The sequence below is a fragment of the Electrophorus electricus genome, chromosome 7, assembly GCF_041902795.1.
Source record: "Electrophorus electricus isolate QZ-2024a chromosome 7, ASM4190279v1, whole genome shotgun sequence".
NCBI lineage: Eukaryota > Metazoa > Chordata > Actinopteri > Gymnotiformes > Gymnotidae > Electrophorus > Electrophorus electricus.
In genome coordinates, this window is record NC_137503.1 from 32463952 (window position 1) to 32490067 (window position 26116).

A 26116-nucleotide genomic window follows, 5' to 3' on the forward strand; every position below is an offset into this window, starting at 1 on the left:
AACTCAGCCTTTCTAGGCTGAGTAACAGCTTCCTTCTCTTTTCAAATAGGTTTCCTATTGACAAGATCCTAAACAATCCAGCCAATTTGTTGAATGCAAGGGAGTAAATGCGATGTTAAAGTCATTTAAACATGGGCAGAACATGTTTGCTACTGCTACAGTGCTTGGTTTAAGCCTTATCTGTAATCAAACCATGCACCTTTCTTGCCAGGAGAATGCCAAAGTTTCTATTAGCAGGGCTGTCATGTTTGGATGACGCTTCATGCGCTACAAACAAATGGCTTTTAACTGCTATTTTCCATTATGAATCCATAATTTAATTTGACCATACCGGGAGTCAAACCCAGGTGAAAACCAGAAATCCTGACTGCTAGACCATACAGGAAACTTGTTTTTCAGTCAAAAACAATTGAGAGTGGCCAAGAAGGCGGTCCACACGGAAGGGACCGGCTCAAAAGGTTGCCCCAGCAAGACACCGGAGTGAGGCTGCGAGTAGCTTTAAATTTTAAAGTGATAGGGTGGTGCTTTCACTCAAGTCGAATTGTTAGCAATTTTGTGATGAATAAGCTAAATCTCAACATGACAGGAGATCAACGAGCCAGCTAGGAGTCGAACCTAGAATCTTCTGATTCGTAGTCAGACACGTTATCCATTGCGCCACTGGCCCGGAAAACTAATGCCCATGTAAGATATTTTCTGTATCAAATTACTTTTCTGTTTTTCGGTCAAAAACAATTGAGAGTGGACAAGAAGGCGGTCCACAGGGAAGGGACCGGCTCAAAAGGTTGCCGTGACCCGGAGTTGCTGCAGCCACAATGCAGAGTACTAACCTCTATACGATCACGGCAATATTCGCTTAGCACACAGGTTCCCAGTGCAATGTTTCCTCCCACAAAATGGCAAATTTGTAATGCTAGGAACCCAAGAGTGCCATTCTCTGAAAGTCGCAACAATAATTTTTGCCTGCCACCTTTTTGAATCTACTTTAAATCTTCTAGTGGCCTAAATCTAAATCAAATGGTATGCTTGTATAATAATCCAATAACCTATTGTATTCTTGAGTGCTGAGGCTTGAAATCCAAGATGGCTGTGAATTCCAGGAATGCAACCCATGTCTCTCAAATTTTCTCCTCATAAAGGCTTAATTGGTTTAGAAATTCTTTTGTGTGTGTAAAACGGTGCTTTCACTCAAGTCGACGCTTTAGACATTTTTGGACAAAGAAGCTAATTGCGCCAATAAGATAATCTTTACTTGAAATCCAAGATAACCTAGTGTATTCTTGAGTACTGAGGCTTGAAATCCAAGACGGCTGTGAATTCCAAGAATGCAACCCATGTCTCTCATATATCTTTTCAAATGTACTACTCTAAAAGGCTTAATCAGGCTTTAAAATAAATGTATTGAACAGAGTATAGTGAACATCAAGAGACAAACTTCAACTAGTTTTCCATGATATTTCAGGTTTTATGCTTCAGAAACCTCTTATGCACATATGGGGCTATCAATCAACAAAGGCAATGGATGAAACATCCATGCTTGCAGAAAAAACAAAACTATCCATGTAGCATCAATGCAAAAGATTCTGGGGTATCCCTGTAACTCAGCCTTTCTAGGCTGAGTAACAGCTTCCTTCTCTTTTCAAATAGGTTTCCTATTGACTAGATCCTAAACAATTCAGCCAATTTGTTAAATGCAAGGGACAAAATGCGATGTTAAAGTCATTTAAACATGGGCAGAACATGTTTGCTACTGCTACAGTGCTTGGTTTAAGCCTTATCTGTAATCAAACCATGCACCTTTCTTGCCAGGAGAATGCCAAAGTTTCTATTAGCAGGGCTGTCATGTTTGGATGACGCTTTATGCGCTACAAACAAATGGCTTTTAACTGCTATTTTCCATTATGAATCCATAATTTAATTTGACCATACCGGGAGTCAAACCCAGGTGAAAACCAGAAATCCTGACTGCTAGACCATACAGGAAACTTGTTTTTCAGTCAAAAACAATTGAGAGTGGCCAAGAAGGCGGTCCACACGGAAGGGACCGGCTCAAAAGGTTGCCATGACCCGGAGTCGAACCGGGGTTGCTGCAGCCACAATGCAGAGTACTAACCTCTATACGATCACGGCAATATTCGCTTAGCACACAGGTTCCCAGTGCAATGTTTCCTCCCACAAAATGGCACATTTGTAATGCTAGGAACCCCAGAGTGCCATTCTCTGAAATTCGCAACAATAATTTTTGCCTGCCACCTTTTTGAATCTACTTTAAATCTTCTAGTGGCCTAAATCTAAATCAAATGGTATGCTTGTATAATAATCCAATAACCTATTGTATTCTTGAGTGCTGAGGCTTGAAATCCAAGATGGCTGTGAATTCCAGGAATGCAACCCATGTCTCTCAAATTTTTTCCTCATAAAGGCTTAATTGGTTTAGAAATTCTTTTGTGTGTGTAAAACGGTGCTTTCACTCAAGAAGACGCTTTAGACATTTTTGGACAAAGAAGCTAATTGCGCCAATAAGATAATGTTTTCTTGAAATCCAAGATAACCTAGTGTATTCTTGAGTACTGAGGCTTGAAATCCAAGACGGCTGTGAATTCCAAGAATGCAACCCATGTCTCTCATATATCTTTTCAAATGTACTACTCTAAAAGGCTTAATCAGGCTTTAAAATAAATGTATTAAACAGAGTATAGTGAACATCAAGAGACAAACTTCAACTAGTTTTCCATGATATTTCAGGTTTTATGCTTCAGAAACCTCTTGTGCACATATGGGGCTATCAATCAACAAAGGCAATGGATGAAACATCCATGCTTGCAGAAAAAACAAAACTATCCATGTAGCATCAATGCAAAAGATTCTGGGGTATCCCTGTAACTCAGCCTTTCTAGGCTGAGTAACAGCTTCCTTCTCTTTTCAAATAGGTTTCCTATTGACAAGATCCTAAACAATCCAGCCAATTTGTTGAATGCAAGGGAGTAAATGCGATGTTAAAGTCATTTAAACATGGGCAGCACATGTTTGCTACTGCTACAGTGCTTGGTTTAAGCCTTATCTGTAATCAAACCATGCACCTTTCTTGCCAGGAGAATGCCAAAGTTTCTATTAGGAGGGCTGTCATGTTTGGATGACGCTTTATGCGCTACAAACAAATGGCTTTTAACTGCTATTTTCTATTATGAATCCATAATTTAATTTGACCATACCGGGAGTCAAACCCAGGTGAAAACCAGAAATCCTGACTGCTAGACCATACAGGAAACTTGTTTTTCAGTCAAAAACAATTGAGAGTGGCCAAGAAGGCGGTCCACACGGAAGGGACCGGCTCAAAAGGTTGCCCCAGCAAGACACCGGAGTGAGGCTGCGAGTAGCTTTAAATTTCAAAGTGATAGGGTGGTGCTTTCACTCAAGTCGAATTGTTAGCAATCGTGTGATGAATAAGCTAAATCTCAACATGACAGGAGATCAACGAGCCAGCTAGGAGTCGAACCTAGAATCTTCTGATTCGTAGTCAGACACGTTATCCATTGCGCCACTGGCCCGGAAAACTAATGCCCATGTAAGATATTTTCTGTATCAAATTACTTTTCTGTTTTTCGGTCAAAAACAATTGAGAGTGGACAAGAAGGCGGTCCACACGGAAGGGACCGGCTCAAAAGGTTGCCGTGACCCGGAGTTGCTGCAGCCACAATGCAGAGTACTAACCTCTATACGATCACGGCAATATTCGCTTAGCACACAGGTTCCCAGTGCAATGTTTCCTCCCACAAAATGGCAAATTTGTAATGCTAGGAACCCAAGAGTGCCATTCTCTGAAATTCGCAACAATAAATTTTGCCTGCCACCTTTTTAAATCTACTTTAAATCTTCTAGTGGCCTAAATCTAAATCAAATGGTATGCTTGTATAATAATCCAATAACCTATTGTATTCTTGAGTGCTGAGGCTTGAAATCCAAGATGGCTGTGAATTCCAGGAATGCAACCCATGTCTCTCAAATTTTCTCCTCATAAAGGCTTAATTGGTTTAGAAATTCTTTTGTGTGTGTAAAACGGTGCTTTCACTCAAGTCGACGCTTTAGACATTTTTGGACAAAGAAGCTAATTGCGCCAATAAGATAATCTTTACTTGAAATCCAAGATAACCTAGTGTATTCTTGAGTACTGAGGCTTGAAATCCAAGACGGCTGTGAATTCCAAGAATGCAACCCATGTCTCTCATATATCTTTTCAAATGTACTACTCTAAAAGGCTTAATCAGGCTTTAAAATAAATGTATTGAACAGAGTATAGTGAACATCAAGAGACAAACTTCAACTAGTTTTCCATGATATTTCAGGTTTTATGCTTCAGAAACCTCTTATGCACATATGGGGCTATCAATCAACAAAGGCAATGGATGAAACATCCATGCTTGCAGAAAAAACAAAACTATCCATGTAGCATCAATGCAAAAGATTCTGGGGTATCCCTGTAACTCAGCCTTTCTAGGCTGAGTAACAGCTTCCTTCTCTTTTCAAATAGGTTTCCTATTGACTAGATCCTAAACAATTCAGCCAATTTGTTAAATGCAAGGGACAAAATGCGATGTTAAAGTCATTTAAACATGGGCAGAACATGTTTGCTACTGCTACAGTGCTTGGTTTAAGCCTTATCTGTAATCAAACCATGCACCTTTCTTGCCAGGAGAATGCCAAAGTTTCTATTAGCAGGGCTGTCATGTTTGGATGACGCTTTATGCGCTACAAACAAATGGCTTTTAACTGCTATTTTCCATTATGAATCCATAATTTAATTTGACCATACCGGGAGTCAAACCCAGGTGAAAACCAGAAATCCTGACTGCTAGACCATACAGGAAACTTGTTTTTCAGTCAAAAACAATTGAGAGTGGCCAAGAAGGCGGTCCACACGGAAGGGACCGGCTCAAAAGGTTGCCATGACCCGGAGTCGAACCGGGGTTGCTGCAGCCACAATGCAGAGTACTAACCTCTATACGATCACGGCAATATTCGCTTAGCACACAGGTTCCCAGTGCAATGTTTCCTCCCACAAAATGGCACATTTGTAATGCTAGGAACCCCAGAGTGCCATTCTCTGAAATTCGCAACAATAATTTTTGCCTGCCACCTTTTTGAATCTACTTTAAATCTTCTAGTGGCCTAAATCTAAATCAAATGGTATGCTTGTATAATAATCCAATAACCTATTGTATTCTTGAGTGCTGAGGCTTGAAATCCAAGATGGCTGTGAATTCCAGGAATGCAACCCATGTCTCTCAAATTTTCTCCTCATAAAGGCTTAATTGGTTTAGAAATTCTTTTGTGTGTGTAAAACGGTGCTTTCACTCAAGAAGACGCTTTAGACATTTTTGGACAAAGAAGCTAATTGCGCCAATAAGATAATGTTTTCTTGAAATCCAAGATAACCTAGTGTATTCTTGAGTACTGAGGCTTGAAATCCAAGACGGCTGTGAATTCCAAGAATGCAACCCATGTCTCTCATATATCTTTTCAAATGTACTACTCTAAAAGGCTTAATCAGGCTTTAAAATAAATGTATTAAACAGAGTATAGTGAACATCAAGAGACAAACTTCAACTAGTTTTCCATGATATTTCAGGTTTTATGCTTCAGAAACCTCTTGTGCACATATGGGGCTATCAATCAACAAAGGCAATGGATGAAACATCCATGCTTGCAGAAAAAACAAAACTATCCATGTAGCATCAATGCAAAAGATTCTGGGGTATCCCTGTAACTCAGCCTTTCTAGGCTGAGTAACAGCTTCCTTCTCTTTTCAAATAGGTTTCCTATTGACAAGATCCTAAACAATCCAGCCAATTTGTTGAATGCAAGGGAGTAAATGCGATGTTAAAGTCATTTAAACATGGGCAGCACATGTTTGCTACTGCTACAGTGCTTGGTTTAAGCCTTATCTGTAATCAAACCATGCACCTTTCTTGCCAGGAGAATGCCAAAGTTTCTATTAGGAGGGCTGTCATGTTTGGATGACGCTTTATGCGCTACAAACAAATGGCTTTTAACTGCTATTTTCTATTATGAATCCATAATTTAATTTGACCATACCGGGAGTCAAACCCAGGTGAAAACCAGAAATCCTGACTGCTAGACCATACAGGAAACTTGTTTTTCAGTCAAAAACAATTGAGAGTGGCCAAGAAGGCGGTCCACACGGAAGGGACCGGCTCAAAAGGTTGCCCCAGCAAGACACCGGAGTGAGGCTGCGAGTAGCTTTAAATTTCAAAGTGATAGGGTGGTGCTTTCACTCAAGTCGAATTGTTAGCAATCGTGTGATGAATAAGCTAAATCTCAACATGACAGGAGATCAACGAGCCAGCTAGGAGTCGAACCTAGAATCTTCTGATTCGTAGTCAGACACGTTATCCATTGCGCCACTGGCCCGGAGAACTAATGCCCATGTAAGATATTTTCTGTATCAAATTACTTTTCTGTTTTTCGGTCAAAAACAATTGAGAGTGGACAAGAAGGCGGTCCACACGGAAGGGACCGGCTCAAAAGGTTGCCGTGACCCGGAGTTGCTGCAGCCACAATGCAGAGTACTAACCTCTATACGATCACGGCAATATTCGCTTAGCACACAGGTTCCCAGTGCAATGTTTCCTCCCACAAAATGGCAAATTTGTAATGCTAGGAACCCAAGAGTGCCATTCTCTGAAATTCGCAACAATAAATTTTGCCTGCCACCTTTTTAAATCTACTTTAAATCTTCTAGTGGCCTAAATCTAAATCAAATGGTATGCTTGTATAATAATCCAATAACCTATTGTATTCTTGAGTGCTGAGGCTTGAAATCCAAGATGGCTGTGAATTCCAGGAATGCAACCCATGTCTCTCAAATTTTCTCCTCATAAAGGCTTAATTGGTTTAGAAATTCTTTTGTGTGTGTAAAACGGTGCTTTCACTCAAGTCGACGCTTTAGACATTTTTGGACAAAGAAGCTAATTGCGCCAATAAGATAATCTTTACTTGAAATCCAAGATAACCTAGTGTATTCTTGAGTACTGAGGCTTGAAATCCAAGACGGCTGTGAATTCCAAGAATGCAACCCATGTCTCTCATATATCTTTTCAAATGTACTACTCTAAAAGGCTTAATCAGGCTTTAAAATAAATGTATTGAACAGAGTATAGTGAACATCAAGAGACAAACTTCAACTAGTTTTCCATGATATTTCAGGTTTTATGCTTCAGAAACCTCTTGTGCACATATGGGGCTATCAATCAACAAAGGCAATGGATGAAACATCCATGCTTGCAGAAAAAACAAAACTATCCATGTAGCATCAATGCAAAAGATTCTGGGGTATCCCTGTAACTCAGCCTTTCTAGGCTGAGTAACAGCTTCCTTCTCTTTTCAAATAGGTTTCCTATTGACAAGATCCTAAACAATCCAGCCAATTTGTTGAATGCAAGGGAGTAAATGCGATGTTAAAGTCATTTAAACATGGGCAGAACATGTTTGCTACTGCTACAGTGCTTGGTTTAAGCCTTATCTGTAATCAAACCATGCACCTTTCTTGCCAGGAGAATGCCAAAGTTTCTATTAGCAGGGCTGTCATGTTTGGATGACGCTTCATGCGCTACAAACAAATGGCTTTTAACTGCTATTTTCCATTATGAATCCATAATTTAATTTGACCATACCGGGAGTCAAACCCAGGTGAAAACCAGAAATCCTGACTGCTAGACCATACAGGAAACTTGTTTTTCAGTCAAAAACAATTGAGAGTGGCCAAGAAGGCGGTCCACACGGAAGGGACCGGCTCAAAAGGTTGCCATGACCCGGAGTCGAACCGGGGTTGCTGCAGCCACAATGCAGAGTACTAACCTCTATACGATCACGGCAATATTCGCTTAGCACACAGTTTCCCAGTGCAATGTTTCCTCCCACAAAATGGCAAATTTGTAATGCTAGGAACCCAAGAGTGCCATTCTCTGAAATTCGCAACAATAATTTTTGCCTGCCACCTTTTTGAATCTACTTTAAATCTTCTAGTGGCCTAAATCTAAATCAAATGGTATGCTTGTATAATAATCCAATAACCTATTGTATTCTTGAGTGCTGAGGCTTGAAATCCAAGATGGCTGTGAATTCCAGGAATGCAACCCATGTCTCTCAAATTTTCTCCTCATAAAGGCTTAATTGGTTTAGAAATTCTTTTGTCTGTGTAAAACGGTGCTTTCACTCAAGTCGACGCTTTAGACATTTTTGGACAAAGAAGCTAATTGCGCCAATAAGATAATGTTTTCTTGAAATCCAAGATAACCTAGTGTATTCTTGAGTACTGAGGCTTGAAATCCAAGACGGCTGTGAATTCCAAGAATGCAACCCATGTCTCTCATATATCTTTTCAAATGTACTACTCTAAAAGGCTTAATCAGGCTTTAAAATAAATGTATTAAACAGAGTATAGTGAACATCAAGAGACAAACTTCAACTAGTTTTCCATGATATTTCAGGTTTTATGCTTCAGAAACCTCTTGTGCACATATGGGGCTATCAATCAAAAAAGGCAATGGATGAAACATCCATTCTTGCAGAAAAAACAAAACTATCCATGTAGCATCAATGCAAAAGATTCTGGGGTATCCCTGTAACTCAGCCTTTCTAGGCTGAGTAACAGCTTCCTTCTCTTTTCAAATAGGTTTCCTATTGACAAGATCCTAAACAATCCAGCCAATTTGTTGAATGCAAGGGAGTAAATGCGATGTTAAAGTCATTTAAACATGGGCAGAACATGTTTGCTACTGCTACAGTGCTTGGTTTAAGCCTTATCTGTAATCAAACCATGCACCTTTCTTGCCAGGAGAATGCCAAAGTTTCTATTAGCAGGGCTGTCATGTTTGGATGACGCTTCATGCGCTACAAACAAATGGCTTTTAACTGCTATTTTCCATTATGAATCCATAATTTAATTTGACCATACCGGGAGTCAAACCCAGGTGAAAACCAGAAATCCTGACTGCTAGACCATACAGGAAACTTGTTTTTCAGTCAAAAACAATTGAGAGTGGCCAAGAAGGCGGTCCACACGGAAGGGACCGGCTCAAAAGGTTGCCATGACCCGGAGTCGAACCGGGGTTGCTGCAGCCACAATGCAGAGTACTAACCTCTATACGATCACGGCAATATTCGCTTAGCACACAGTTTCCCAGTGCAATGTTTCCTCCCACAAAATGGCAAATTTGTAATGCTAGGAACCCAAGAGTGCCATTCTCTGAAATTCGCAACAATAATTTTTGCCTGCCACCTTTTTGAATCTACTTTAAATCTTCTAGTGGCCTAAATCTAAATCAAATGGTATGCTTGTATAATAATCCAATAACCTATTGTATTCTTGAGTGCTGAGGCTTGAAATCCAAGATGGCTGTGAATTCCAGGAATGCAACCCATGTCTCTCAAATTTTCTCCTCATAAAGGCTTAATTGGTTTAGAAATTCTTTTGTCTGTGTAAAACGGTGCTTTCACTCAAGTCGACGCTTTAGACATTTTTGGACAAAGAAGCTAATTGCGCCAATAAGATAATGTTTTCTTGAAATCCAAGATAACCTAGTGTATTCTTGAGTACTGAGGCTTGAAATCCAAGACGGCTGTGAATTCCAAGAATGCAACCCATGTCTCTCATATATCTTTTCAAATGTACTACTCTAAAAGGCTTAATCAGGCTTTAAAATAAATGTATTAAACAGAGTATAGTGAACATCAAGAGACAAACTTCAACTAGTTTTCCATGATATTTCAGGTTTTATGCTTCAGAAACCTCTTGTGCACATATGGGGCTATCAATCAAAAAAGGCAATGGATGAAACATCCATTCTTGCAGAAAAAACAAAACTATCCATGTAGCATCAATGCAAAAGATTCTGGGGTATCCCTGTAACTCAGCCTTTCTAGGCTGAGTAACAGCTTCCTTCTCTTTTCAAATAGGTTTCCTATTGACAAGATCCTAAACAATCCAGCCAATTTGTTGAATGCAAGGGAGTAAATGCGATGTTAAAGTCATTTAAACATGGGCAGAACATGTTTGCTACTGCTACAGTGCTTGGTTTAAGCCTTATCTGTAATCAAACCATGCACCTTTCTTGCCAGGAGAATGCCAAAGTTTCTATTAGCAGGGCTGTCATGTTTGGATGACGCTTCATGCGCTACAAACAAATGGCTTTTAACTGCTATTTTCCATTATGAATCCATAATTTAATTTGACCATACCGGGAGTCAAACCCAGGTGAAAACCAGAAATCCTGACTGCTAGACCATACAGGAAACTTGTTTTTCAGTCAAAAACAATTGAGAGTGGCCAAGAAGGCGGTCCACACGGAAGGGACCGGCTCAAAAGGTTGCCCCAGCAAGACACCGGAGTGAGGCTGCGAGTAGCTTTAAATTTCAAAGTGATAGGGTGGTGCTTTCACTCAAGTCGAATTGTTAGCAATCGTGTGATGAATAAGCTAAATCTCAACATGACAGGAGATCAACGAGCCAGCTAGGAGTCGAACCTAGAATCTTCTGATTCGTAGTCAGACACGTTATCCATTGCGCCACTGGCCCGGAGAACTAATGCCCATGTAAGATATTTTCTGTATCAAATTACTTTTCTGTTTTTCGGTCAAAAACAATTGAGAGTGGACAAGAAGGCGGTCCACACGGAAGGGACCGGCTCAAAAGGTTGCCGTGACCCGGAGTTGCTGCAGCCACAATGCAGAGTACTAACCTCTATACGATCACGGCAATATTCGCTTAGCACACAGGTTCCCAGTGCAATGTTTCCTCCCACAAAATGGCAAATTTGTAATGCTAGGAACCCAAGAGTGCCATTCTCTGAAATTCGCAACAATAAATTTTGCCTGCCACCTTTTTAAATCTACTTTAAATCTTCTAGTGGCCTAAATCTAAATCAAATGGTATGCTTGTATAATAATCCAATAACCTATTGTATTCTTGAGTGCTGAGGCTTGAAATCCAAGATGGCTGTGAATTCCAGGAATGCAACCCATGTCTCTCAAATTTTCTCCTCATAAAGGCTTAATTGGTTTAGAAATTCTTTTGTGTGTGTAAAACGGTGCTTTCACTCAAGTCGACGCTTTAGACATTTTTGGACAAAGAAGCTAATTGCGCCAATAAGATAATCTTTACTTGAAATCCAAGATAACCTAGTGTATTCTTGAGTACTGAGGCTTGAAATCCAAGACGGCTGTGAATTCCAAGAATGCAACCCATGTCTCTCATATATCTTTTCAAATGTACTACTCTAAAAGGCTTAATCAGGCTTTAAAATAAATGTATTGAACAGAGTATAGTGAACATCAAGAGACAAACTTCAACTAGTTTTCCATGATATTTCAGGTTTTATGCTTCAGAAACCTCTTGTGCACATATGGGGCTATCAATCAACAAAGGCAATGGATGAAACATCCATGCTTGCAGAAAAAACAAAACTATCCATGTAGCATCAATGCAAAAGATTCTGGGGTATCCCTGTAACTCAGCCTTTCTAGGCTGAGTAACAGCTTCCTTCTCTTTTCAAATAGGTTTCCTATTGACAAGATCCTAAACAATCCAGCCAATTTGTTGAATGCAAGGGAGTAAATGCGATGTTAAAGTCATTTAAACATGGGCAGAACATGTTTGCTACTGCTACAGTGCTTGGTTTAAGCCTTATCTGTAATCAAACCATGCACCTTTCTTGCCAGGAGAATGCCAAAGTTTCTATTAGCAGGGCTGTCATGTTTGGATGACGCTTCATGCGCTACAAACAAATGGCTTTTAACTGCTATTTTCCATTATGAATCCATAATTTAATTTGACCATACCGGGAGTCAAACCCAGGTGAAAACCAGAAATCCTGACTGCTAGACCATACAGGAAACTTGTTTTTCAGTCAAAAACAATTGAGAGTGGCCAAGAAGGCGGTCCACACGGAAGGGACCGGCTCAAAAGGTTGCCATGACCCGGAGTCGAACCGGGGTTGCTGCAGCCACAATGCAGAGTACTAACCTCTATACGATCACGGCAATATTCGCTTAGCACACAGTTTCCCAGTGCAATGTTTCCTCCCACAAAATGGCAAATTTGTAATGCTAGGAACCCAAGAGTGCCATTCTCTGAAATTCGCAACAATAATTTTTGCCTGCCACCTTTTTGAATCTACTTTAAATCTTCTAGTGGCCTAAATCTAAATCAAATGGTATGCTTGTATAATAATCCAATAACCTATTGTATTCTTGAGTGCTGAGGCTTGAAATCCAAGATGGCTGTGAATTCCAGGAATGCAACCCATGTCTCTCAAATTTTCTCCTCATAAAGGCTTAATTGGTTTAGAAATTCTTTTGTCTGTGTAAAACGGTGCTTTCACTCAAGTCGACGCTTTAGACATTTTTGGACAAAGAAGCTAATTGCGCCAATAAGATAATGTTTTCTTGAAATCCAAGATAACCTAGTGTATTCTTGAGTACTGAGGCTTGAAATCCAAGACGGCTGTGAATTCCAAGAATGCAACCCATGTCTCTCATATATCTTTTCAAATGTACTACTCTAAAAGGCTTAATCAGGCTTTAAAATAAATGTATTAAACAGAGTATAGTGAACATCAAGAGACAAACTTCAACTAGTTTTCCATGATATTTCAGGTTTTATGCTTCAGAAACCTCTTGTGCACATATGGGGCTATCAATCAAAAAAGGCAATGGATGAAACATCCATTCTTGCAGAAAAAACAAAACTATCCATGTAGCATCAATGCAAAAGATTCTGGGGTATCCCTGTAACTCAGCCTTTCTAGGCTGAGTAACAGCTTCCTTCTCTTTTCAAATAGGTTTCCTATTGACAAGATCCTAAACAATCCAGCCAATTTGTTGAATGCAAGGGAGTAAATGCGATGTTAAAGTCATTTAAACATGGGCAGAACATGTTTGCTACTGCTACAGTGCTTGGTTTAAGCCTTATCTGTAATCAAACCATGCACCTTTCTTGCCAGGAGAATGCCAAAGTTTCTATTAGCAGGGCTGTCATGTTTGGATGACGCTTCATGCGCTACAAACAAATGGCTTTTAACTGCTATTTTCCATTATGAATCCATAATTTAATTTGACCATACCGGGAGTCAAACCCAGGTGAAAACCAGAAATCCTGACTGCTAGACCATACAGGAAACTTGTTTTTCAGTCAAAAACAATTGAGAGTGGCCAAGAAGGCGGTCCACACGGAAGGGACCGGCTCAAAAGGTTGCCCCAGCAAGACACCGGAGTGAGGCTGCGAGTAGCTTTAAATTTCAAAGTGATAGGGTGGTGCTTTCACTCAAGTCGAATTGTTAGCAATCGTGTGATGAATAAGCTAAATCTCAACATGACAGGAGATCAACGAGCCAGCTAGGAGTCGAACCTAGAATCTTCTGATTCGTAGTCAGACACGTTATCCATTGCGCCGCTGGCCCGGAAAACTAATGCCCATGTAAGATATTTTCTGTATCAAATTACTTTTCTGTTTTTCGGTCAAAAACAATTGAGAGTGGACAAGAAGGCGGTCCACAGGGAAGGGACCGGCTCAAAAGGTTGCCGTGACCCGGAGTTGCTGCAGCCACAATGCAGAGTACTAACCTCTATACGATCACGGCAATATTCGCTTAGCACACAGGTTCCCAGTGCAATGTTTCCTCCCACAAAATGGCAAATTTGTAATGCTAGGAACCCAAGAGTGCCATTCTCTGAAAGTCGCAACAATAATTTTTGCCTGCCACCTTTTTGAATCTACTTTAAATCTTCTAGTGGCCTAAATCTAAATCAAATGGTATGCTTGTATAATAATCCAATAACCTATTGTATTCTTGAGTGCTGAGGCTTGAAATCCAAGATGGCTGTGAATTCCAGGAATGCAACCCATGTCTCTCAAATTTTCTCCTCATAAAGGCTTAATTGGTTTAGAAATTCTTTTGTGTGTGTAAAACGGTGCTTTCACTCAAGTCGACGCTTTAGACATTTTTGGACAAAGAAGCTAATTGCGCCAATAAGATAATCTTTACTTGAAATCCAAGATAACCTAGTGTATTCTTGAGTACTGAGGCTTGAAATCCAAGACGGCTGTGAATTCCAAGAATGCAACCCATGTCTCTCATATATCTTTTCAAATGTACTACTCTAAAAGGCTTAATCAGGCTTTAAAATAAATGTATTGAACAGAGTATAGTGAACATCAAGAGACAAACTTCAACTAGTTTTCCATGATATTTCAGGTTTTATGCTTCAGAAACCTCTTATGCACATATGGGGCTATCAATCAACAAAGGCAATGGATGAAACATCCATGCTTGCAGAAAAAACAAAACTATCCATGTAGCATCAATGCAAAAGATTCTGGGGTATCCCTGTAACTCAGCCTTTCTAGGCTGAGTAACAGCTTCCTTCTCTTTTCAAATAGGTTTCCTATTGACTAGATCCTAAACAATTCAGCCAATTTGTTAAATGCAAGGGACAAAATGCGATGTTAAAGTCATTTAAACATGGGCAGAACATGTTTGCTACTGCTACAGTGCTTGGTTTAAGCCTTATCTGTAATCAAACCATGCACCTTTCTTGCCAGGAGAATGCCAAAGTTTCTATTAGCAGGGCTGTCATGTTTGGATGACGCTTTATGCGCTACAAACAAATGGCTTTTAACTGCTATTTTCCATTATGAATCCATAATTTAATTTGACCATACCGGGAGTCAAACCCAGGTGAAAACCAGAAATCCTGACTGCTAGACCATACAGGAAACTTGTTTTTCAGTCAAAAACAATTGAGAGTGGCCAAGAAGGCGGTCCACACGGAAGGGACCGGCTCAAAAGGTTGCCATGACCCGGAGTCGAACCGGGGTTGCTGCAGCCACAATGCAGAGTACTAACCTCTATACGATCACGGCAATATTCGCTTAGCACACAGGTTCCCAGTGCAATGTTTCCTCCCACAAAATGGCACATTTGTAATGCTAGGAACCCCAGAGTGCCATTCTCTGAAATTCGCAACAATAATTTTTGCCTGCCACCTTTTTGAATCTACTTTAAATCTTCTAGTGGCCTAAATCTAAATCAAATGGTATGCTTGTATAATAATCCAATAACCTATTGTATTCTTGAGTGCTGAGGCTTGAAATCCAAGATGGCTGTGAATTCCAGGAATGCAACCCATGTCTCTCAAATTTTCTCCTCATAAAGGCTTAATTGGTTTAGAAATTCTTTTGTGTGTGTAAAACGGTGCTTTCACTCAAGAAGACGCTTTAGACATTTTTGGACAAAGAAGCTAATTGCGCCAATAAGATAATGTTTTCTTGAAATCCAAGATAACCTAGTGTATTCTTGAGTACTGAGGCTTGAAATCCAAGACGGCTGTGAATTCCAAGAATGCAACCCATGTCTCTCATATATCTTTTCAAATGTACTACTCTAAAAGGCTTAATCAGGCTTTAAAATAAATGTATTAAACAGAGTATAGTGAACATCAAGAGACAAACTTCAACTAGTTTTCCATGATATTTCAGGTTTTATGCTTCAGAAACCTCTTGTGCACATATGGGGCTATCAATCAACAAAGGCAATGGATGAAACATCCATGCTTGCAGAAAAAACAAAACTATCCATGTAGCATCAATGCAAAAGATTCTGGGGTATCCCTGTAACTCAGCCTTTCTAGGCTGAGTAACAGCTTCCTTCTCTTTTCAAATAGGTTTCCTATTGACAAGATCCTAAACAATCCAGCCAATTTGTTGAATGCAAGGGAGTAAATGCGATGTTAAAGTCATTTAAACATGGGCAGCACATGTTTGCTACTGCTACAGTGCTTGGTTTAAGCCTTATCTGTAATCAAACCATGCACCTTTCTTGCCAGGAGAATGCCAAAGTTTCTATTAGGAGGGCTGTCATGTTTGGATGACGCTTTATGCGCTACAAACAAATGGCTTTTAACTGCTATTTTCTATTATGAATCCATAATTTAATTTGACCATACCGGGAGTCAAACCCAGGTGAAAACCAGAAATCCTGACTGCTAGACCATACAGGAAACTTGTTTTTCAGTCAAAAACAATTGAGAGTGGCCAAGAAGGCGGTCCACACGGAAGGGACCGGCTCAAAAGGTTGCCCCAGCAAGACACCGGAGTGAGGCTGCGAGTAGCTTTAAATTTCAAAGTGATAGGGTGGTGCTTTCACTCAAGTCGAATTGTTAGCAATCGTGTGATGAATAAGCTAAATCTCAACATGACAGGAGATCAACGAGCCAGCTAGGAGTCGAACCTAGAATCTTCTGATTCGTAGTCAGACACGTTATCCATTGCGCCACTGGCCCGGAAAACTAATGCCCATGTAAGATATTTTCTGTATCAAATTACTTTTCTGTTTTTCGGTCAAAAACAATTGAGAGTGGACAAGAAGGCGGTCCACACGGAAGGGACCGGCTCAAAAGGTTGCCGTGACCCGGAGTTGCTGCAGCCACAATGCAGAGTACTAACCTCTATACGATCACGGCAATATTCGCTTAGCACACAGGTTCCCAGTGCAATGTTTCCTCCCACAAAATGGCAAATTTGTAATGCTAGGAACCCAAGAGTGCCATTCTCTGAAATTCGCAACAATAAATTTTGCCTGCCACCTTTTTAAATCTACTTTAAATCTTCTAGTGGCCTAAATCTAAATCAAATGGTATGCTTGTATAATAATCCAATAACCTATTGTATTCTTGAGTGCTGAGGCTTGAAATCCAAGATGGCTGTGAATTCCAGGAATGCAACCCATGTCTCTCAAATTTTCTCCTCATAAAGGCTTAATTGGTTTAGAAATTCTTTTGTGTGTGTAAAACGGTGCTTTCACTCAAGTCGACGCTTTAGACATTTTTGGACAAAGAAGCTAATTGCGCCAATAAGATAATCTTTACTTGAAATCCAAGATAACCTAGTGTATTCTTGAGTACTGAGGCTTGAAATCCAAGACGGCTGTGAATTCCAAGAATGCAACCCATGTCTCTCATATATCTTTTCAAATGTACTACTCTAAAAGGCTTAATCAGGCTTTAAAATAAATGTATTGAACAGAGTATAGTGAACATCAAGAGACAAACTTCAACTAGTTTTCCATGATATTTCAGGTTTTATGCTTCAGAAACCTCTTATGCACATATGGGGCTATCAATCAACAAAGGCAATGGATGAAACATCCATGCTTGCAGAAAAAACAAAACTATCCATGTAGCATCAATGCAAAAGATTCTGGGGTATCCCTGTAACTCAGCCTTTCTAGGCTGAGTAACAGCTTCCTTCTCTTTTCAAATAGGTTTCCTATTGACTAGATCCTAAACAATTCAGCCAATTTGTTAAATGCAAGGGACAAAATGCGATGTTAAAGTCATTTAAACATGGGCAGAACATGTTTGCTACTGCTACAGTGCTTGGTTTAAGCCTTATCTGTAATCAAACCATGCACCTTTCTTGCCAGGAGAATGCCAAAGTTTCTATTAGCAGGGCTGTCATGTTTGGATGACGCTTTATGCGCTACAAACAAATGGCTTTTAACTGCTATTTTCCATTATGAATCCATAATTTAATTTGACCATACCGGGAGTCAAACCCAGGTGAAAACCAGAAATCCTGACTGCTAGACCATACAGGAAACTTGTTTTTCAGTCAAAAACAATTGAGAGTGGCCAAGAAGGCGGTCCACACGGAAGGGACCGGCTCAAAAGGTTGCCATGACCCGGAGTCGAACCGGGGTTGCTGCAGCCACAATGCAGAGTACTAACCTCTATACGATCACGGCAATATTCGCTTAGCACACAGGTTCCCAGTGCAATGTTTCCTCCCACAAAATGGCAAATTTGTAATGCTAGGAACCCAAGAGTGCCATTCTCTGAAATTCGCAACAATAAATTTTGCCTGCCACCTTTTTGAATCTACTTTAAATCTTCTAGTGGCCTAAATCTAAATCAAATGGTATGCTTGTATAAAAATCCAATAACCTATTGTATTCTTGAGTGCTGAGGCTTGAAATCCAAGATGGCTGTGAATTCCAGGAATGCAACCCATGTCTCTCAAATTTTCTCCTCATAAAGGCTTAATTGGTTTAGAAATTCTTTTGTGTGTGTAAAACGGTGCTTTCACTCAAGTCGACGCTTTAGACATTTTTGGACAAAGAAGCTAATTGCGCCAATAAGATAATGTTTTCTTGAAATCCAAGATAACCTAGTGTATTCTTGAGTACTGAGGCTTGAAATCCAAGACGGCTGTGAATTCCAAGAATGCAACCCATGTCTCTCATATATCTTTTCAAATGTACTACTCTAAAAGGCTTAATCAGGCTTTAAAATAAATGTATTAAACAGAGTATAGTGAACATCAAGAGACAAACTTCAACTAGTTTTCCATGATATTTCAGGTTTTATGCTTCAGAAACCTCTTGTGCACATATGGGGCTATCAATCAACAAAGGCAATGGATGAAACATCCATGCTTGCAGAAAAAACAAAACTATCCATGTAGCATCAATGCAAAAGATTCTGGGGTATCCCTGTAACTCAGCCTTTCTAGGCTGAGTAACAGCTTCCTTCTCTTTTCAAATAGGTTTCCTATTGACAAGATCCTAAACAATCCAGCCAATTTGTTGAATGCAAGGGAGTAAATGCGATGTTAAAGTCATTTAAACATGGGCAGAACATGTTTGCTACTGCTACAGTGCTTGGTTTAAGCCTTATCTGTAATCAAACCATGCACCTTTCTTGCCAGGAGAATGCCAAAGTTTCTATTAGCAGGGCTGTCATGTTTGGATGACGCTTCATGCGCTACAAACAAATGGCTTTTAACTGCTATTTTCCATTATGAATCCATAATTTAATTTGACCATACCGGGAGTCAAACCCAGGTGAAAACCAGAAATCCTGACTGCTAGACCATACAGGAAACTTGATTTTCAGTCAAAAACAATTGAGAGTGGCCAAGAAGGCGGTCCACACGGAAGGGACCGGCTCAAAAGTTTGCCCCAGCAAGACACCGGAGTGAGGCTGCGAGTAGCTTTAAATTTTAAAGTGATAGGGTGGTGCTTTCACTCAAGTCGAATTGTTAGCAATCGTGTGATGAATAAGCTAAATCTCAACATGACAGGAGATCAACGAGCCAGCTAGGAGTCGAACCTAGAATCTTCTGATTCGTAGTCAGACACGTTATCCATTGCGCCACTGGCCCGGAAAACTAATGCCCATGTAAGATATTTTCTGTATCAAATTACTTTTCTGTTTTTCGGTCAAAAACAATTGAGAGTGGACAAGAAGGCGGTCCACACGGAAGGGACCGGCTCAAAAGGTTGCCGTGACCCGGAGTTGCTGCAGCCACAATGCAGAGTACTAACCTCTATACGATCACGGCAATATTCGCTTAGCACACAGGTTCCCAGTGCAATGTTTCCTCCCACAAAATGGCAAATTTGTAATGCTAGGAACCCAAGAGTGCCATTCTCTGAAATTCGCAACAATAAATTTTGCCTGCCACCTTTTTGAATCTACTTTAAATCTTCTAGTGGCCTAAATCTAAATCAAATGGTATGCTTGTATAAAAATCCAATAACCTATTGTATTCTTGAGTGCTGAGGCTTGAAATCCAAGATGGCTGTGAATTCCAGGAATGCAACCCATGTCTCTCAAATTTTCTCCTCATAAAGGCTTAATTGGTTTAGAAATTCTTTTGTGTGTGTAAAACGGTGCTTTCACTCAAGTCGACGCTTTAGACATTTTTGGACAAAGAAGCTAATTGCGCCAATAAGATAATGTTTTCTTGAAATCCAAGATAACCTAGTGTATTCTTGAGTACTGAGGCTTGAAATCCAAGACGGCTGTGAATTCCAAGAATGCAACCCATGTCTCTCATATATCTTTTCAAATGTACTACTCTAAAAGGCTTAATCAGGCTTTAAAATAAATGTATTAAACAGAGTATAGTGAACATCAAGAGACAAACTTCAACTAGTTTTCCATGATATTTCAGGTTTTATGCTTCAGAAACCTCTTGTGCACATATGGGGCTATCAATCAACAAAGGCAATGGATGAAACATCCATGCTTGCAGAAAAAACAAAACTATCCATGTAGCATCAATGCAAAAGATTCTGGGGTATCCCTGTAACTCAGCCTTTCTAGGCTGAGTAACAGCTTCCTTCTCTTTTCAAATAGGTTTCCTATTGACAAGATCCTAAACAATCCAGCCAATTTGTTGAATGCAAGGGAGTAAATGCGATGTTAAAGTCATTTAAACATGGGCAGCACATGTTTGCTACTGCTACAGTGCTTGGTTTAAGCCTTATCTGTAATCAAACCATGCACCTTTCTTGCCAGGAGAATGCCAAAGTTTCTATTAGCAGGGCTGTCATGTTTGGATGACGCTTCATGCGCTACAAACAAATGGCTTTTAACTGCTATTTTCCATTATGAATCCATAATTTAATTTGACCATACCGGGAGTCAAACCCAGGTGAAAACCAGAAATCCTGACTGCTAGACCATACAGGAAACTTGTTTTTCAGTCAAAAACAATTGAGAGTGGCCAAGAAGGCGGTCCACACGGAAGGGACCGGCTCAAAAGTTTGCCCCAGCAAGACACCGGAGTGAGGCTGCGAGTAGCTTTAAATTTTAAAGTGATAGGGTGGTGCTTTCACTCAAGTCGAATTGTTAGCAATCGTGTGATGAATAAGCTAAATCTCAACATGACAGGAGATCAACGAGCCAGCTAGGAGTCGAACCTAGAATCTTCTGATTCGTAGTCAGACACGTTATCCATTGCGCCACTGGCCCGGAAAACTAATGCCCATGTAAGATATTTTCTGTATCAAATTACTTTTCTGTTTTTCGGTCAAAAACAATTGAGAGTGGACAAGAAGGCGGTCCACACGGAAGGGACCGGCTCAAAAGGTTGCCGTGACCCGGAGTTGCTGCAGCCACAATGCAGAGTACTAACCTCTATACGATCACGGCAATATTCGCTTAGCACACAGGTTCCCAGTGCAATGTTTCCTCCCACAAAATGGCAAATTTGTAATGCTAGGAACCCAAGAGTGCCATTCTCTGAAATTCGCAACAATAAATTTTGCCTGCCACCTTTTTGAATCTACTTTAAATCTTCTAGTGGCCTAAATCTAAATCAAATGGTATGCTTGTATAAAAATCCAATAACCTATTGTATTCTTGAGTGCTGAGGCTTGAAATCCAAGATGGCTGTGAATTCCAGGAATGCAACCCATGTCTCTCAAATTTTCTCCTCATAAAGGCTTAATTGGTTTAGAAATTCTTTTGTGTGTGTAAAACGGTGCTTTCACTCAAGTCGACGCTTTAGACATTTTTGGACAAAGAAGCTAATTGCGCCAATAAGATAATGTTTTCTTGAAATCCAAGATAACCTAGTGTATTCTTGAGTACTGAGGCTTGAAATCCAAGACGGCTGTGAATTCCAAGAATGCAACCCATGTCTCTCATATATCTTTTCAAATGTACTACTCTAAAAGGCTTAATCAGGCTTTAAAATAAATGTATTAAACAGAGTATAGTGAACATCAAGAGACAAACTTCAACTAGTTTTCCATGATATTTCAGGTTTTATGCTTCAGAAACCTCTTGTGCACATATGGGGCTATCAATCAACAAAGGCAATGGATGAAACATCCATGCTTGCAGAAAAAACAAAACTATCCATGTAGCATCAATGCAAAAGATTCTGGGGTATCCCTGTAACTCAGCCTTTCTAGGCTGAGTAACAGCTTCCTTCTCTTTTCAAATAGGTTTCCTATTGACAAGATCCTAAACAATCCAGCCAATTTGTTGAATGCAAGGGAGTAAATGCGATGTTAAAGTCATTTAAACATGGGCAGCACATGTTTGCTACTGCTACAGTGCTTGGTTTAAGCCTTATCTGTAATCAAACCATGCACCTTTCTTGCCAGGAGAATGCCAAAGTTTCTATTAGGAGGGCTGTCATGTTTGGATGACGCTTTATGCGCTACAAACAAATGGCTTTTAACTGCTATTTTCTATTATGAATCCATAATTTAATTTGACCATACCGGGAGTCAAACCCAGGTGAAAACCAGAAATCCTGACTGCTAGACCATACAGGAAACTTGTTTTTCAGTCAAAAACAATTGAGAGTGGCCAAGAAGGCGGTCCACACGGAAGGGACCGGCTCAAAAGGTTGCCCCAGCAAGACAGCGGAGTGAGGCTGCGAGTAGCTTTAAATTTCAAAGTGATAGGGTGGTGCTTTCACTCAAGTCGAATTGTTAGCAATCGTGTGATGAATAAGCTAAATCTCAACATGACAGGAGATCAACGAGCCAGCTAGGAGTCGAACCTAGAATCTTCTGATTCGTAGTCAGACACGTTATCCATTGCGCCACTGGCCCGGAAAACTAATGCCCATGTAAGATATTTTCTGTATCAAATTACTTTTCTGTTTTTCGGTCAAAAACAATTGAGAGTGGCCAAGAAGGCGGTCCACACGGAAGGGACCGGCTCAAAAGGTTGCCGTGACCCGGAGTTGCTGCAGCCACAATGCAGAGTACTAACCTCTATACGATCACGGCAATATTCGCTTAGCACACAGGTTCCCAGTGCAATGTTTCCTCCCACAAAATGGCAAATTTGTAATGCTAGGAACCCAAGAGTGCCATTCTCTGAAATTCGCAACAATAAATTTTGCCTGCCACCTTTTTAAATCTACTTTAAATCTTCTAGTGGCCTAAATCTAAATCAAATGGTATGCTTGTATAATAATCCAATAACCTATTGTATTCTTGAGTGCTGAGGCTTGAAATCCAAGATGGCTGTGAATTCCAGGAATGCAACCCATGTCTCTCAAATTTTCTCCTCATAAAGGCTTAATTGGTTTAGAAATTCTTTTGTGTGTGTAAAACGGTGCTTTCACTCAAGTCGACGCTTTAGACATTTTTGGACAAAGAAGCTAATTGCGCCAATAAGATAATCTTTACTTGAAATCCAAGATAACCTAGTGTATTCTTGAGTACTGAGGCTTGAAATCCAAGACGGCTGTGAATTCCAAGAATGCAACCCATGTCTCTCATATATCTTTTCAAATGTACTACTCTAAAAGGCTTAATCAGGCTTTAAAATAAATGTATTGAACAGAGTATAGTGAACATCAAGAGACAAACTTCAACTAGTTTTCCATGATATTTCAGGTTTTATGCTTCAGAAACCTCTTATGCACATATGGGGCTATCAATCAACAAAGGCAATGGATGAAACATCCATGCTTGCAGAAAAAACAAAACTATCCATGTAGCATCAATGCAAAAGATTCTGGGGTATCCCTGTAACTCAGCCTTTCTAGGCTGAGTAACAGCTTCCTTCTCTTTTCAAATAGGTTTCCTATTGACTAGATCCTAAACAATTCAGCCAATTTGTTAAATGCAAGGGACAAAATGCGATGTTAAAGTCATTTAAACATGGGCAGAACATGTTTGCTACTGCTACAGTGCTTGGTTTAAGCCTTATCTGTAATCAAACCATGCACCTTTCTTGCCAGGAGAATGCCAAAGTTTCTATTAGCAGGGCTGTCATGTTTGGATGACGCTTTATGCGCTACAAACAAATGGCTTTTAACTGCTATTTTCCATTATGAATCCATAATTTAATTTGACCATACCGGGAGTCAAACCCAGGTGAAAACCAGAAATCCTGACTGCTAGACCATACAGGAAACTTGTTTTTCAGTCAAAAACAATTGAGAGTGGCCAAGAAGGCGGTCCACACGGAAGGGACCGGCTCAAAAGGTTGCCCCAGCAAGACACCGGAGTGAGGCTGCGAGTAGCTTTAAATTTCAAAGTGATAGGGTGGTGCTTTCACTCAAGTCGAATTGCTAGCAATCGTGTGATGAATAAGCTAAATCTCAACATGACAGGAGATCAACGAGCCAGCTAGGAGTCGAACCTAGAATCTTCTGATTCGTAGTCAGACACGTTATCCATTGCGCCACTGGCCCGGAAAACTAATGCCCATGTAAGATATTTTCTGTATCAAATTACTTTTCTGTTTTTCGGTCAAAAACAATTGACAGTGGACAAGAAGGCGGTCCACACGGAAGGGACCGGCTCAAAAGGTTGCCGTGACCCGGAGTTGCTGCAGCCACAATGCAGAGTACTAACCTCTATACGATCACGGCAATATTCGCTTAGCACACAGGTTCCCAGTGCAATGTTTCCTCCCACAAAATGGCAAATTTGTAATGCTAGGAACCCAAGAGTGCCATTCTCTGGAATTCGCAACAATAAATTTTGCCTGCCACCTTTTTGAATCTACTTTAAATCTTCTAGTGGCCTAAATCTAAATCAAATGGTATGCTTGTATAAAAATCCAATAACCTATTGTATTCTTGAGTGCTGAGGCTTGAAATCCAAGATGGCTGTGAATTCCAGGAATGCAACCCATGTCTCTCAAATTTTCTCCTCATAAAGGCTTAATTGGTTTAGAAATTCTTTTGTGTGTGTAAAACGGTGCTTTCACTCAAGTCGACGCTTTAGACATTTTTGGACAAAGAAGCTAATTGCGCCAATAAGATAATGTTTTCTTGAAATCCAAGATAACCTAGTGTATTCTTGAGTACTGAGGCTTGAAATCCAAGACGGCTGTGAATTCCAAGAATGCAACCCATGTCTCTCATATATCTTTTCAAATGTACTACTCTAAAAGGCTTAATCAGGCTTTAAAATAAATGTATTAAACAGAGTATAGTGAACATCAAGAGACAAACTTCAACTAGTTTTCCATGATATTTCAGGTTTTATGCTTCAGAAACCTCTTGTGCACATATGGGGCTATCAATCAACAAAGGCAATGGATGAAACATCCATGCTTGCAGAAAAAACAAAACTATCCATGTAGCATCAATGCAAAAGATTCTGGGGTATCCCTGTAACTCAGCCTTTCTAGGCTGAGTAACAGCTTCCTTCTCTTTTCAAATAGGTTTCCTATTGACAAGATCCTAAACAATCCAGCCAATTTGTTGAATGCAAGGGAGTAAATGCGATGTTAAAGTCATTTAAACATGGGCAGAACATGTTTGCTACTGCTACAGTGCTTGGTTTAAGCCTTATCTGTAATCAAACCATGCACCTTTCTTGCCAGGAGAATGCCAAAGTTTCTATTAGCAGGGCTGTCATGTTTGGATGACGCTTCATGCGCTACAAACAAATGGCTTTTAACTGCTATTTTCCATTATGAATCCATAATTTAATTTGACCATACCGGGAGTCAAACCCAGGTGAAAACCAGAAATCCTGACTGCTAGACCATACAGGAAACTTGTTTTTCAGTCAAAAACAATTGAGAGTGGCCAAGAAGGCGGTCCACACGGAAGGGACCGGCTCAAAAGTTTGCCCCAGCAAGACACCGGAGTGAGGCTGCGAGTAGCTTTAAATTTTAAAGTGATAGGGTGGTGCTTTCACTCAAGTCGAATTGTTAGCAATCGTGTGATGAATAAGCTAAATCTCAACATGACAGGAGATCAACGAGCCAGCTAGGAGTCGAACCTAGAATCTTCTGATTCGTAGTCAGACACGTTATCCATTGCGCCACTGGCCCAGAAAACTAATGCCCATGTAAGATATTTTCTGTATCAAATTACTTTTCTGTTTTTCGGTCAAAAACAATTGACAGTGGACAAGAAGGCGGTCCACACGGAAGGGACCGGCTCAAAAGGTTGCCGTGACCCGGAGTTGCTGCAGCCACAATGCAGAGTACTAACCTCTATACGATCACGGCAATATTCGCTTAGCACACAGGTTCCCAGTGCAATGTTTCCTCCCACAAAATGGCAAATTTGTAATGCTAGGAACCCAAGAGTGCCATTCTCTGGAATTCGCAACAATAAATTTTGCCTGCCACCTTTTTGAATCTACTTTAAATCTTCTAGTGGCCTAAATCTAAATCAAATGGTATGCTTGTATAAAAATCCAATAACCTATTGTATTCTTGAGTGCTGAGGCTTGAAATCCAAGATGGCTGTGAATTCCAGGAATGCAACCCATGTCTCTCAAATTTTCTCCTCATAAAGGCTTAATTGGTTTAGA

At 40.2% G+C, this 26116-nt stretch overlaps 11 non-coding genes across 11 annotated transcripts; all 11 read right to left on the reverse strand.

Annotated features, from left to right (window-relative positions):
- Positions 1 to 594: 594 nt before the first annotated feature.
- On the reverse strand, positions 595 to 667 carry trnar-acg (transfer RNA arginine (anticodon ACG)). The gene has a single exon. It is a non-coding gene; the product is annotated as a tRNA-Arg (tRNA).
- Positions 668 to 3475: 2808 nt separating this feature from the next.
- Positions 3476 to 3548, reverse strand: trnar-acg (transfer RNA arginine (anticodon ACG)). The gene has a single exon. It is a non-coding gene; the product is annotated as a tRNA-Arg (tRNA).
- Positions 3549 to 6356: 2808 nt separating this feature from the next.
- Positions 6357 to 6429, reverse strand: trnar-acg (transfer RNA arginine (anticodon ACG)). The gene has a single exon. It is a non-coding gene; the product is annotated as a tRNA-Arg (tRNA).
- A 4091-nt stretch (positions 6430 to 10520) lies between these two features.
- Positions 10521 to 10593, reverse strand: trnar-acg (transfer RNA arginine (anticodon ACG)). The gene has a single exon. It is a non-coding gene; the product is annotated as a tRNA-Arg (tRNA).
- Positions 10594 to 13401: 2808 nt separating this feature from the next.
- Positions 13402 to 13474, reverse strand: trnar-acg (transfer RNA arginine (anticodon ACG)). The gene has a single exon. It is a non-coding gene; the product is annotated as a tRNA-Arg (tRNA).
- Positions 13475 to 16282: 2808 nt separating this feature from the next.
- Positions 16283 to 16355, reverse strand: trnar-acg (transfer RNA arginine (anticodon ACG)). Its single transcript has one exon. It is a non-coding gene; the product is annotated as a tRNA-Arg (tRNA).
- Positions 16356 to 19163: 2808 nt separating this feature from the next.
- Positions 19164 to 19236, reverse strand: trnar-acg (transfer RNA arginine (anticodon ACG)). Its single transcript has one exon. It is a non-coding gene; the product is annotated as a tRNA-Arg (tRNA).
- Positions 19237 to 20761: 1525 nt separating this feature from the next.
- Positions 20762 to 20834, reverse strand: trnar-acg (transfer RNA arginine (anticodon ACG)). The gene has a single exon. It is a non-coding gene; the product is annotated as a tRNA-Arg (tRNA).
- A 1525-nt stretch (positions 20835 to 22359) lies between these two features.
- trnar-acg (transfer RNA arginine (anticodon ACG)) lies at positions 22360 to 22432 on the reverse strand. The gene has a single exon. It is a non-coding gene; the product is annotated as a tRNA-Arg (tRNA).
- Positions 22433 to 23957: 1525 nt separating this feature from the next.
- On the reverse strand, positions 23958 to 24030 carry trnar-acg (transfer RNA arginine (anticodon ACG)). Its single transcript has one exon. It is a non-coding gene; the product is annotated as a tRNA-Arg (tRNA).
- A 1525-nt stretch (positions 24031 to 25555) lies between these two features.
- On the reverse strand, positions 25556 to 25628 carry trnar-acg (transfer RNA arginine (anticodon ACG)). The gene has a single exon. It is a non-coding gene; the product is annotated as a tRNA-Arg (tRNA).
- Positions 25629 to 26116: the final 488 nt, after the last annotated feature.